General features: G+C 35.4%; 1 protein-coding gene across 5 annotated transcripts in view; it reads right to left on the bottom strand.

Annotated features, from left to right (window-relative positions):
* The window catches only part of VPS13B (vacuolar protein sorting 13 homolog B), a gene marked incomplete at both ends in the record, with an annotated part of 778,321 nt that overhangs the window by 62,498 nt on the left and 702,568 nt on the right, over positions 1-13,255 (bottom strand). The window lies entirely within an intron of this gene.

Raw genomic sequence — 13,255 nt, 5'->3', positions numbered from 1 at the left:
GTTTGTAGCATTATTTTTGACCCTAAATTGCCATTCCTTATTTTTTCTTTTGATTAAGAACAAAACAGCAATTTGAAGATGCAGTTCATTTAATACAGTCTACTTATGAGATCACATATATCAAATTAGAAATACCTTTAACATTTTGAATGTGTGAGAAAATGTCTCTGTTCTACTTTTTTCTAGCATGTATTTATTGTTAACTTTTACCAGTTGAGTCTCCTGATCCACATTCATATTTATTCATGCAGCATTGCCACTTTTGGTAACATTTAGATTTCTTTCATGGTCATCAAATATTTTCTATTTCTACTCCTACCCACTAACTGCAATTAAGTATTCCAAACTTAATTCCACTAACCGAACAAGTATTCTAAAACAACAATAATGACTGCTTCTTTAGGATACATATTTAAATGAAAACAAACACCGTTCTATATGATTACTAAGTATAAGGAAATAAAACTGACATTTTAGGAAAAAGATTTAGATATACAAACTTAATATTTTCCTTCATATAGTATATAATTTTTTAAAAGAGCTAACCAAAGACTAATCACATGAAACATTTTCCAAATTAACAGAATGAATAAAACTTTGAAAATATTATGTAAGAGCTATAATAATAGGCTCTTAAAATAAATACATTAAGGACTTACATCGGAATTGCCATAACAATAGAAGTTTTTTGATGGAAACATTATTTTTTAGTTTTAGCTTTGGGAGGAACCCTTATAAAGTACTTTAATTTGAAAATTTCCCAGAGTCACTGGTCATCACAATGTGATTTTTTTTTTTTTTTTTTTTTTTTTTTTGTGGTACGCGGGCCTCTCACCGCTGTGGCCTCTCCCACCGCGGAGCACAGGCTCCGGACGCACGGGCCCAGCAGCCACGGCTCACGGGCCCAGCCACTCCACGGCACGTGGGATCCTCCCAGACCGGGGCACGAACCCACGCCCCCTGCATCGGCAGGCGGACTCCCAACCAGTGCGCCACCAGGGAAGCCCCCACAATGTGATTTTTTTGGTGGAAAACTGAGAGGGTTTTTCTGTTTTTAAATATCTTAAAATATTTTAAAAAACTCTCCTATCTCATCTCCCTGCTTTTAATATGGCCTCACTCCAGTTCGTCCTCCATACCATCGCCAGTGATCTTGTGAAATCAAAAGGCTACCACTCAGATGACTTCTAAAAAAGAAGTCTAACAGCTAAAAAAAAAAAAAAAAAAAAAAAAAAAAAAAATTCCTGGACAGCAAATAAAATACCTTTAGGGAAAATGTGATTTTATATACGTTCTTCAACATAAAAGTACCAGAGTATCTTTGATGTTTAAATATTAGTTACAGAAAAAAAAAAAAAAGAAAGAAAAACAATAGTGGTGTTTGGAACCATTTCAGTTTTTTGTAGCAGCAACTGGGAATAAAGCTCAGGGTCCACACAAAACTAAAAGAAACAAAGAAAGTTGTTTTCTTTGGAGAGACTAGTAGCTGGAAATGACAAAAAAATAATGAGGTAAGGTACTTAAGGTCAAGCTCAGCTGTATTTTTCTTGAAAATTCCACAGCCTCTAAAGAAAGTTTTAATGCACACAATGTAATTTTAATTGAGGCGTGTTCACATTTGCATCTGAGCTCAGTTTTAGGTAGCTCACTCTGTGTACACAGCTTTTAATGACTGAATGTCACCAAGGAGTATGCTGGCAGGTTTCGCTTGGCAGCTATTTGTTCTCAAAATGTTGGCACATATATTTTCTTTGAATTATGAAAATTCAGATACATTTGGAATTAGTTCACACAGAAAAGTTAAGTGGGAGAAAAACATGACGTTTCTCCCCACACGCATGACCAACAGAATATTTGTAATGTTTGGCTTACAGTTAAAAAGCATCTAAATATCATTGGCAATTATATATATATAATTTAATAGGAAAGGAATGACATTCCTTGGAGAGAAAATCTACAAAAAGGAATTCAGGAGGCCTAGTGGTACTTTAGTCCTCCTTCCCATGGTGTAAGTGATTTGGGCACTAGACAGGGGTGCTCAGATACGCCTGGACATCAAGTGAGGGTGGGAAGTTCTGTTCCTGTTGGACCAACTTGCTCAATTTCACTGCTATGGGTACTGAAAAGTCTCCATTTAATAACAAATACTCATATACCTGTTTTTATTTCTATACCAAAGAAACTATAAAATCAGGCATAAAAAAGTGAAATTTGTGTTAGACTGCCTAATCCTAATGAGACTTCTTTCTATTATTCATCCAATACAGTTTTATTATTCAGATACTATAAGGAAGGCAATATGCTAAGAACTATAGAGGAAATAAAGACAAGAGCTTTGGTCTTTGTCCCACAAGGAGCTTAAGATTTTACAGGGAAAATAAGGCATGCATAACTAACCAACAAGAGGCATTATGAGAGAAGTCTAGAGAAGAGAGGGCTTGTTTAGGCTGCTGTGACTGGGAGAGCTTCCTGAAGCATTTGGGTCTCAGAGTTTGGGTAGGATTTCAACTAGTAAGGATGACAGTCATTTCTGGGCCAAGGGGACAATCTGAGAGGTGAAGCCAGAAGGTTTGCTTGGGGCAAAGTTAATAGTCTCAACTGGTTGGAGAAAAGGGAACATGGAAAGAAGAGTTAGGGATAAGGTGAGAGAAGTAGATCTAGATTGTGGCCAACACGGATGATTTACTAAGCTAAGGAATTTGTGCTTTATTCAGGAATTAGCCTTCTGTATAGATGAGCAATGTGTTGAAAGGATGGTGAGAGCAGAGTGTGGAGGTCAGGACAACTGCAACAGAATGAGAAACAGGAGAAAGGAAGCAATGGGCTTAGCAAAATATTACTATCCATTCTGCCTGGAGTCCAAGATATCTTTAATGTTCTCTTATCAATTTGGAAGTTTTCTTTCCTCTTTTTTCTATTAAGTTTCCCTTACAGACTCACTTCCTTCACCACCTCTTCCATTCAGGCTACTTAGCTAGTGTCTAATATTTTCCATTGTGGGGGAAAAACAAAGTCAAATGCGAACCACTCTTGTTTGAACTTTTCAATGGGAACTGAAACTAAGTATAAGGCAGGTTGTACAGTAGCCACACTCAATGGAAGGTCTCAAGGGGCTACATTTATTTTTTTCTAGCAGACCCTCCCACTCCAGAGCTGCACTGGCAGCAAGATTAAATTCCACTGAAGACCTCAAATGGGAGCATAGAACTTTCCATTCATTTTTTTGAATAAAAAATAAAACTTAAACTGAATTACTGATCAGGGGCTTGGGGATCAGCTCTCAGGACCACCCACAGGTACATCCAAGGGAGGATTCCTGAATTGACAGATTACAGAGGAAAGAAAAACAAGATGAAATCTAGGTTAATAGGGTACACCAAGGAAGAGAAACAGAGAGGGGATGGTTAAGAAAAAATTTTAAATTGTATCTTAAATATAAATGAAGGTACCAGATACTTTTCTGTGAACTTTACTTCACTATTCATTTAAAAATTGTTATCAAGATGATTTCTACTTAATCAGAAATTGAAAGTTTGTCTTCAGAGTCACTTGTATATTTTTTGCATTTTACAGTAACTTACTGTACAGTAATATGTAATGTTCTATAAAGAAACTGAAAATTACATAACTTCAAAATATTTCTCCAGGGACTTCCTTGGTGGTGCAGTGGTTAAGACTCCACGTTCCCAAGGCAGGGGACCTGGGTTCAATCCCTGGTCAGGGAAGTAGATCCCACGTGCATGCCACAACTAAGAGTTCACATGCCACAACTAAGGAGCCCACGTGTCACACTAAGGAGCCGGCGAGCCACAACTAAGGAGCCCGCCTGCCGCAACTAAGGAGTCAGTGAGCATCAACTAAGAAGCCCACCTGCTGCAACTAAGACCCGGTACAACCAAATAAATAAATAAATATTAAAAAAAAAAAATTTCCCAATCCATTGTATTCTCTGTGGAAATTTTAGGAGTTCTAAAAAATTAATGTGAAATGCAAGTAAAATAAGCTACTGAATATATATATATATATATATATATAAAATAAACATATAGCATATAATGTATATTTATATATATATTAAAGCTTAAGCATCATATTTGTTTTTTAAACTTCTAAACTTATATCTATATCCCAAGAGCTTAGTGCATTGTAGGCATTCAATAAAATATTTGTTGAATAAATGAATCAGGATTATTGAAAATAACCCAAAGTAGATATTCAAAACTTTTAGTGGCAATATTTGTGCATAAAATAATATCATAAAATTAGAATCAAATCAAAATATTCAGAAACAGTTCCTATTTTGAATGACCTTTCAATACGGGAGATTTGCTTTATGTGGATAACAATAGTAGATTAAACTATAAATCAATGCAATCCCTCAGATCTATAATTCAGACATTGCAATATTGATATTAAAGCATAAAATAGAGCCCAAATGATATACTAGATGAGCATCACGAGGGAAAATTAAGTTAAAATATTAAAACATTCTTGTGTATCTAAAATAATATCTGAAAAGCTACAGATCAAATTAAACAGATCAGTGTTAAACTGCTTGTTTGGAATGCATAAGTCGAACTGATAGTACATTTCACACCAATAAACTAACATGAAAACAAAATAAAATATATTGCTCATTATTCCTTTTTTTAAGGCAGTTGAATTTCAGGATGTTCAGAGTATCTGAAATAATGCTGAAAACCAGGTAGAAAAATGTCTAGATAATTGCTAATGCTTGGTGTCACTCTGATTCAATATTGGAACTCTCAGGACCCTATATATCCTTTTACTTTTATAGAGCACAACCTAAAAGAATGATAAAGTAGAAATAAGTCAAATTGAATTATTTTCTAGTGGACAGCTTGGACTCTTTGATGCAGTGTTGTTTGGAGGAAATAGGAGAAAGAAAAAGAAAGCTTTCCAAATCAACCTTTCAGGAGGTGATATAAGTCACAGTTATCCCACAAGTATCATGACACAAAATATGAGGGCTTGTAGGTTTTCTCCCAAGATTGTTTGAATTAAATGAAGGCTACAGATCAGTATAAAACAACCTCTCACAAAAGAAGGGAAACCTGGCACACTCACAAAATGTTAGAATAAAAATTGTCGCTGGAGGGTAATCCTGGTGTCAAAAAATCTAAGTTTCACATACTCACTGGGCTCATCAATTCTAAACAGGAATTTATCCTGATATAATAATTATACATATGTGCAAAGATTTACCTAGATGTAGGTTTATTCCAGAATTGTTTTAATAATGAAAATTTGGCATTACTAGGAAATTAGTCAAATGAAATATAGTAAAAACAATAATAGCTATCAGTTGTTAGACACATACTGTGTGTCAAGCAGTGGGCTGCTTTTTATATATTTTCTTATTAATTCCTTAAAACAATCTTATGTGGCAGTTGATTTTGTTTTATTTTATGGATGAAAAAGCAAGCTGAGTTACAGAGAGGCTGTGTGACCTCACCAGGGCCACACTGCTGAAGAGGGCCAGGTATAAGATTTGAACTGAGGTGCGCTTACTCAGAGTCTCTCTTATACTCAGGATCCTCTCAAGCCATTGAGAAAAACTCACAGAATGAAAAAATGTGAACAATATTACTTAGCCAAAGATTAACCAGAAAAGGAGCATATTACAAAAAGATATGTGCAGTATACATCCCATTTTTGTAAAATAAACAAAAAGTATATATTCCTATTCCTAAGGGAGAGAATGGCTAGAAATATACCAGAATGCTAATTGTGGTTATCTGGGGGTTGTGGGGTTACGGGTTTTAAGTTTCCTTTTTGTGTGTGTTTTTGTGTGCTTTTACGTAATTTCCAAATTTCATACTATAAATATGTATTACTTTGCAATCAGATAAAAATTAATGTTATTAAAATGAAAAAAAGTCTAATAGAAAGCATACAGAGCCCGCATTTCAAGTAAAAAGAAATTAGACATTTTTATTTTAAAAACTCAAATTCAGCTTCCTGCATGAAGTTTCCCCATTTGTCCTAGTCAGCTTTGCCATTTGCTCTGTTGGCACTTTGCTAAAAGGGTGACATGGGCCTCAGTTTATCTCTGAGGCCTCCACCACTGGCTCCTCACACAGGGTCTGGCTTGTTGTATACTTACTCACTTGATTCTTGGAGCAGTTTAATGTAATAATTTGAGGGTTTTTCCCCCTAGGGCAATGTTTTTTTTTCTTTCCAATTTAGCAAATATTCTTAGGATCTACATCTATTAAATGTTCACCATAAGCCAACTAACTGTACTATACATGGTGGAGATAAAGACAAATGAGACACACACACCGAAAATTCTCACAATATAGTGGGAGAGATATTTCACCAGAAAAAGTATAGCGCAAAAATTCATGAGAGGAAGGAAAAAATTGTTGTAGGACTCCAGAGGTATTATACTTGGGGAATTTCAAAGATTGACCAGAGATTGATATATTTTACTTACCCAAAGGAATAACATGAAAAAAAGACATATTGAAATAGAATAAAAGATATACAGGACTGTTACTTCTGATAAACGAAAGCAGGTGACAACCTAACTTGGAGTGGTTCTTTCTGTACAAAATTGATGTCTAAAAACCACACTGATTGCATTACAACCAAGACAGTCATAAAAGTAGCAAACTATGGCTTCAAACCTTTGTGCAAACAACTTGTCAATGTAATTTGGAAAATTAACTTTATGTTATGAACTCATCAGCTTACATTCCTCTAACAGCTTTGACCATAACCCAAATGGAACCATTGAATTTTGACCCTGGAAAAGAAAGAGGCATGCTCGAACAAAAACCATTGTTTCAGGAGGTCAGATCTTGCTCTCAGGCAACCAAGAGGCATGCGTGCAGATTCCTGGGGATGGAGGAGAGTTGAGAGTTAGGGAGAAGGCCTGCCTGAGAGAGAGTGGTACAGAAAGGGAGGATGAAGAGGCAGTGAACTCTTAGGTCAGGAACTGCCACTTACCCTCAGAGCATCCGTCATCAATAAACACCAGGGATTAAAGCATTAAAGGCACTGAAACACAGTAACTGATAATTGTTGGGCTGTTAGAAATAATGCTATTAACTATCTCCCTGGTCTTTCTATATCTAGTCTTAAATAGTAAATTATTTATTTATTTATTTATTTTACCACTGTATTTTATGAATGGTCATCACAAGACAAACATAGATGAAGAAAGAGTCAGGAAAAAAATAAACAAAAAAAACAGTAGTTGTGAATGAGGGAAACTGTAGCTTTTTATGCCTTTTGACAATTCAGGATAACAGAGAAGCATGGGAGGATGTAGAAGCTTTCACCTCTATATAGTTGAGAATATTAGGAAATGCCAGCTGGAAAATGGGAAGTGGAATAGGAACTGACTTTATTATCTGGCCCTGTAGCTGGAGATACGAGAATAAAAATCCACCATTCCGCAAATGATAATATAGTATAACCAAGGGCAATTCATATGATACAACCATTAATAAATAGCAAAAGTGACATGAAAATAAGCCATGAGACCTATGAAAAGATACTGCAAAGCAAAGGAAAAAGCATATCATCTTAGAAAATAAGGGGAAGAGACTAGTTAATATAAATACCCCGTTGCAGAATTCAGGGGAGAGAAATCAGGAAAGGTTTTGGTTTTCTCTAAAGTATGCAAAAATACATGATTTCTATAGAAAAATTTCTCTGTAGAAAAATACTGAGAGGAAAGAAGAGTCTAGTATAAATAGAAAACAGCCTGAAGTTAAAAAAACTAGATGATATGAAAAGGAAATTACATAAGAAATAAATGCAAGGAAACAAAGAATGCATTTGCAGAATAACAATCTACACTGATGCAAGTAGAGCAAGTATGAATAATTACTATGGAAGGAAAACTTGAAAATCTTTGTAATTGTGCAGAGCAAAAAGACAAATAGATGAAGAAATATGAGAGAAAATGTCATAGGTATGAAAGAAAAATGACATATATAATTATTATAAAGAAAGAAATAATGCTATTCATATATCTATTAATCTTCATGTTTTTAAAACAGTATGTGTTACTTCATCATACAGTTTATGATAAATCATTTGAATTTCCATGAGTAAATAGGATGTCAAATGGCCCACACCTAGCAAACATTAAGGCTTAATCAATGTTTCAGTGTATCTATAATCAAGTCATAGAAACTTTTTAAAAATTAAAAAAGATTTCTCATAAATAACTACAATCTGTATTCCAGAATTTATTTATGGTTTTTCATTGTTCAGACATTAGTCTCTGTTCAGTCTATTATGGACATTTACATACTTAAGAGAAAAATAAGTTAAAAAAAAGAAGAAAAAGAAAAAGTAGGGTGAAGAGTAGTGGCACTTTTAATTTATACATTATCTACAAGACAATAGGATGCTTAATGGGTATTCTCTGCTAAAAAGTTACCTAAATTGAAATTACCTAAATTAGGGAAAAATAATTTACCTCACAACCTCACAATTTTTTTTTGCAAAAAGATTTAATAAGCAAATTCTCTCATATGTTAAAATATTTCATGCATAACTTTTTGGGAACATATTAATCATGAAATCAGATATAAATGCACACAGTAAAAAAAAAAAGGTCATTACACATATCTATTGTTTTCATGTTTCTAAAGGGTATGGGCTTCCCTATATTTAAATGATATATGACTGATAAAACATGAGCTGTGACACTAATAGCTGCCTTAAGTCCAAAACTGTGTGATAATCTTTGAGGCTGTTCATCCTTAATGCTACTATAAGGGGTTGAAAAGTAAAAATTCAGAGAAATTTGATATGTATGCTTATGAGTGTGTACAGAAGAGGATAGTCTGTCTATAAAATATGAAATAATTCACATTTTCTTTTTAAATAATTAGATAAAATAAATATAAACATTAATTGCTTAATTGAGTGGCACTAACAGCCAGGAGATTTGGGTGCTGTGTAGACACTCTCTCTTGACAGAATGATAGTCATGCTCTTGGTTAAACCCAACTCTTCAGTGGAAGAGATAAGGGTATGTTGGATGGAAATAATAAAGGATACTGTAGGTAAGCTGAGAAATGGAAGCCAATAAGATAAGAAACTGGAGATACTGTTTGATAGTCATTCAGACCTGGATAAATGTTCTGAGTTTGTGAGCCAAATTGTCAGCTTTTGTTTGCTTGAAAATCAATTTTGACTAAATACAAATATAAACCATAGAGAAACCTAACCAAAGTCTGAATAAAAATTTTCTTTTAAATTGTTCTTTTAAAATGTTCATTCATCATTTAGCAAAATTTAGTTTAATGTAAAATAGAAGACATTGCCAACATGTGTCCTAAGAGAAGATCAAGTAGTTCTATGCAATCTGTAATTTATTTTTAGTCATCATGGCCATTTAGATAATTATAATTGTTATCCCTAATTTTTAATTAGAAAAAAAAAGTCAACAGACGGATATAAAAGAAATCCAAAAATTTTACAGTTATTTATTTTCATTTAACTAAACTGCCTTGCCATACTAAGAAAACATTTTCATAAAGGTTAAATAAAGTATTTCATGGCAACCGCTGCTTCTTAGTGCCTGTGTAACAAGAAACATGAGCCAGCCAAAGTTGTGCAAGTTGGTTTTCTTTCCCAGTAAGGGAATGTGGTATCTAAGACCTTGTCCTAACTCATTTTATCCCCAAGTGTAAGTCAAGCAAGTCAAATATGAACTAATGCCTGAAGGGAAGTCCCTGACTCCAAAAGTATGGATTATTTCACATTTATCTTAAAATCTGCTCTCAGAGTTCTTAAAATTCACTAACTTGGCAAGTCAGGAATTATCATGAGAAATGAAATAATTTCATAACTATGAAGTCATCCAACATTCCATGCATCTGACACTCATTGGGCTTGGCCATGTCTTGGGCATTATTCTGACCTTTAGATAATAAGCTCTTCAATATCCTGTTCAGCATGGAAAGAATTAAAAAGTGCCACAGTATAATAGGTATGCCATTGTCTTTAATAGAGTTAATGCTTTTGTTACACAGACTTGTGGTAACAGGTTATGATTAAACACAATCACATTCTGTACGCTGAAATCTTTATAACATTCTTAATCAGTATTTCCCATTACTTAAAAATGGCAAAATACCATGCTTTAATGGCCCAGCTGCACTCCCTTTCTCCAAGCACTCTGTATTAAAATTCGCATTTAAAATTAGTTCAGTCAAGGACCTTTATGTTTAGACATCAAGAATTCACATTTGCAGAGAACTAGCTTGTGAAAAGCCTTTGAGTGTCTTGTAAAAGGCTTAAGGAATCCTCAGTTACATTTTTCTCCAAAGCTGTATTTCAGTATCTAAAATGTATTGCCAGAGAAGGGACAGAGAGACCATTAGCAGCCCCAGCAGCCATTCCTCCAGGTGCTTCACAGTTGAAAGAATCCCCAGTTGTGCCCTTTCATGCAGGCTTGTAGAAAACTCCAGAAATAAGCCCTGGGACTGGATAAAGTGCCCTATCACAATCCTACCTTTGCCATTTCTTTACGACTTTAAAAGTCTTAACTAGGTCATACTGCAAACCATTTTTACAAAGAAACTTTGAAACATACAGGAAAAGGAAAACTCAACCCCAAACTTCTGCCTCTCATTTAAAGGGATTAAGTGTATTTCCCAACAGTAAATGAAGACATTCCAAATATCTCTATCCACTAGATATTTAATGACCAAAACTGTTAGGGCCCCATTTACTGGTGACTTCAACAAGGCACAATAACCGTCCTCACAGAATGTAAGTGTCTTGGAATCTCTCAGGAAACTGAAAATATTTTAAGAGAGAAAGGTGAAGAGACCGAGTCTACAGTCTACTATTTTGCTGTTTCAATGACTGCTTAGAACTAAAATAAAAATGCACTTTATGGTGACTGGATAGTAGGCCTCGGGTACTCAAATGGAGTCAGTGTTTACAGAATATTTTGGATTAAAATCCTTGCCAGATGGTCCCAAGAACTGTTTACCTCACTGTTGATTTTAGCTATCTTAATGTCAGCAACAATAAAAAGAAGCTTGTTACTGCCACTGGGGAGCAAAGGCATACAATCCTTCCTCCCTAAATGGAATTGCTAGTTGTGGACAGCTGTGCCCTACACAACAGCAAGGGTGTTACTGTAGTTTCTGGGAGTCTATTTCCATGATTAGAGAAAGAGACAGTGTAAGGCAAATTTAACTTGAAATAATGTCTACTTTAAATCAATAATATTTGGTAATTGTACAATGTACTTTTAGTTTATGATAAACAATAAAACTTCTTCAGAGTTAAACACAAGCAGGAAGAGCTGGACATGCATGTGGACCTGAAATTTGGTCTCCTTTGAAGCACACTGCTAGTCCCCTCCTGTAGCATTTTCCTATTTTATAATAGTTTTCATCAGAGGCCACTGGGAGGCCAAAGGGGTAGAGGTGGGGGAGACCAGGAGCTACTCCTAATTACAAGTCCAACTGCATTGACAGCATACAAAAGCATACATTTTGAGATCAGAGGATCTCTTTTTGTGTGTCTATATAATACACATAAAAGCATCCAATATGATGCAAAGAATGCTGTTTACAATGTTCATATTGTGAAAATAAGCTTTTAAATCTATGTTCTTGAGAAATGTCAGATGTTATGAGAAATCTCAACATTTATTATTTCAGTGAACACTTATCAAATGCCAGTTATGAGCAAGATACAGGATTAGATACTGTGGAAAATCACTTTTTTATTTTTGTATTTTTTTAACATCTTTATTGGAGTATAACTGCTTTACAATGGTGTGTTAGTTGTTGCTGTATAACAAAGTGAATCAGCTATATGTATACATATATCCCCATATCCCCTCGCTCTTGCATCTCCCTCCTACCCTCCCTATCCCACCCCTCTAGGTGGTCACAAAGCACCGAGCTGATCTCCCTGTGCTATGCGGCTGCCGGGTTCTCAAGTCCATTCTCTACGTCTGTGTCTTCATTCCTGTCCTTCCCCTAGGTTCTTCAGAACCTTTTTTTTTTTTTTTTAGATTCCATATATATGTGTTAGCATACGGTATTTGTTTTTCTCTTTCTGACTTATTTCACTCTGTATGACAGACTCTAGGTCCATCCACCTCACTACAAATAACTCAATTTCCTTTCTTTTTATGGCTAAGTAATATTCCATTGTATATATGTGCCACAGCTCTATCCATTCATCTGTCAATGGACACTTAGTTTGGTTCCATGTCCTGGCTATTGTAAATAGAGCTGCAGTGAACATTGTGGTACATGACTCTTTTTGAATTATGATTTTCTCAGGGTATATGCCCAGTAGTGGGGTTGCTGGGTCATATGGTAGTTCTATTTTCAGTTTTTTAAGGACCCTCCATACTGTTCTCCATAGTGCTTGTATCAATTTACATTCCCACTAACAGTGCAAGAGGGTTCCCTTTTCTCCATACCCTCTCCAGCATTTATTGTTTGTAGATTATTTTTTTTTTGGTACGCGGACCTTTCACTGCTGTGGCCTCCCCCACCGCGGGGCACAGGCTCCGGACGTGCAGGCCCAGCGGCCACAGCTCACGGGTCCAGCCGCTCTGTGGCACGTGGGATCCTCCCTGACCGGGGCACGAACCTGTGTCCCCCGCATCGGCAGGCGGACTCCCAACCACTGCACCACCAGGGAAGCCCCTGTTTGTAGATTTTTTGATGATGGCCATTCTGACCGGTGTGAGGTGATACCTCATTGTAGTTTTGATTTGCATTTCTCTAATGGAAAATCACTTTTTTAAAAGCCTTTTTTTTTTACACTGTTGGTTAGCAGAAAATTTTATTTTATTTTACAAAGCTAGCATAATAATGCTGAGACAAAATAAGGAACAAAAGATCCCTCAAACAGGCCAACGAACAAACAAACAAAAAAAAACTATAGACTAATGAATGAACACAAATGCAAAAATATTAAGTGGAATATTTCTAAATAAAATCTAGGAGTATGTTTAAAGAATAAATGCTGTGTTCTGGTATTTATTCCAGGAATGCTGATACAGTTCAATATAAAGGGGTCTGTTAGTATATATTGCTCACTTCAGCACACCTACAGGTCAAAGGCAGCAAAAGTGATCATTTCATAGTTCAAATATAATCAAGTTTTGCTCATGTTGAAAACACAGCCATAGCCTCCTAACACATTTAATGTGGAGACAGAAACTCCTCAGTACACAAGGTCCTCTCCTCTCTCTACAGGCTCATCCTGCCCCGACCCCGCC

Source organism: Hyperoodon ampullatus, assembly GCF_949752795.1.
Source record: "Hyperoodon ampullatus genome assembly, chromosome: 17".
In the NCBI taxonomy this organism is placed as follows: Eukaryota; Metazoa; Chordata; class Mammalia; order Artiodactyla; family Ziphiidae; genus Hyperoodon; species Hyperoodon ampullatus.
This window is presented reverse-complemented; position numbering and strand designations above follow the sequence as displayed.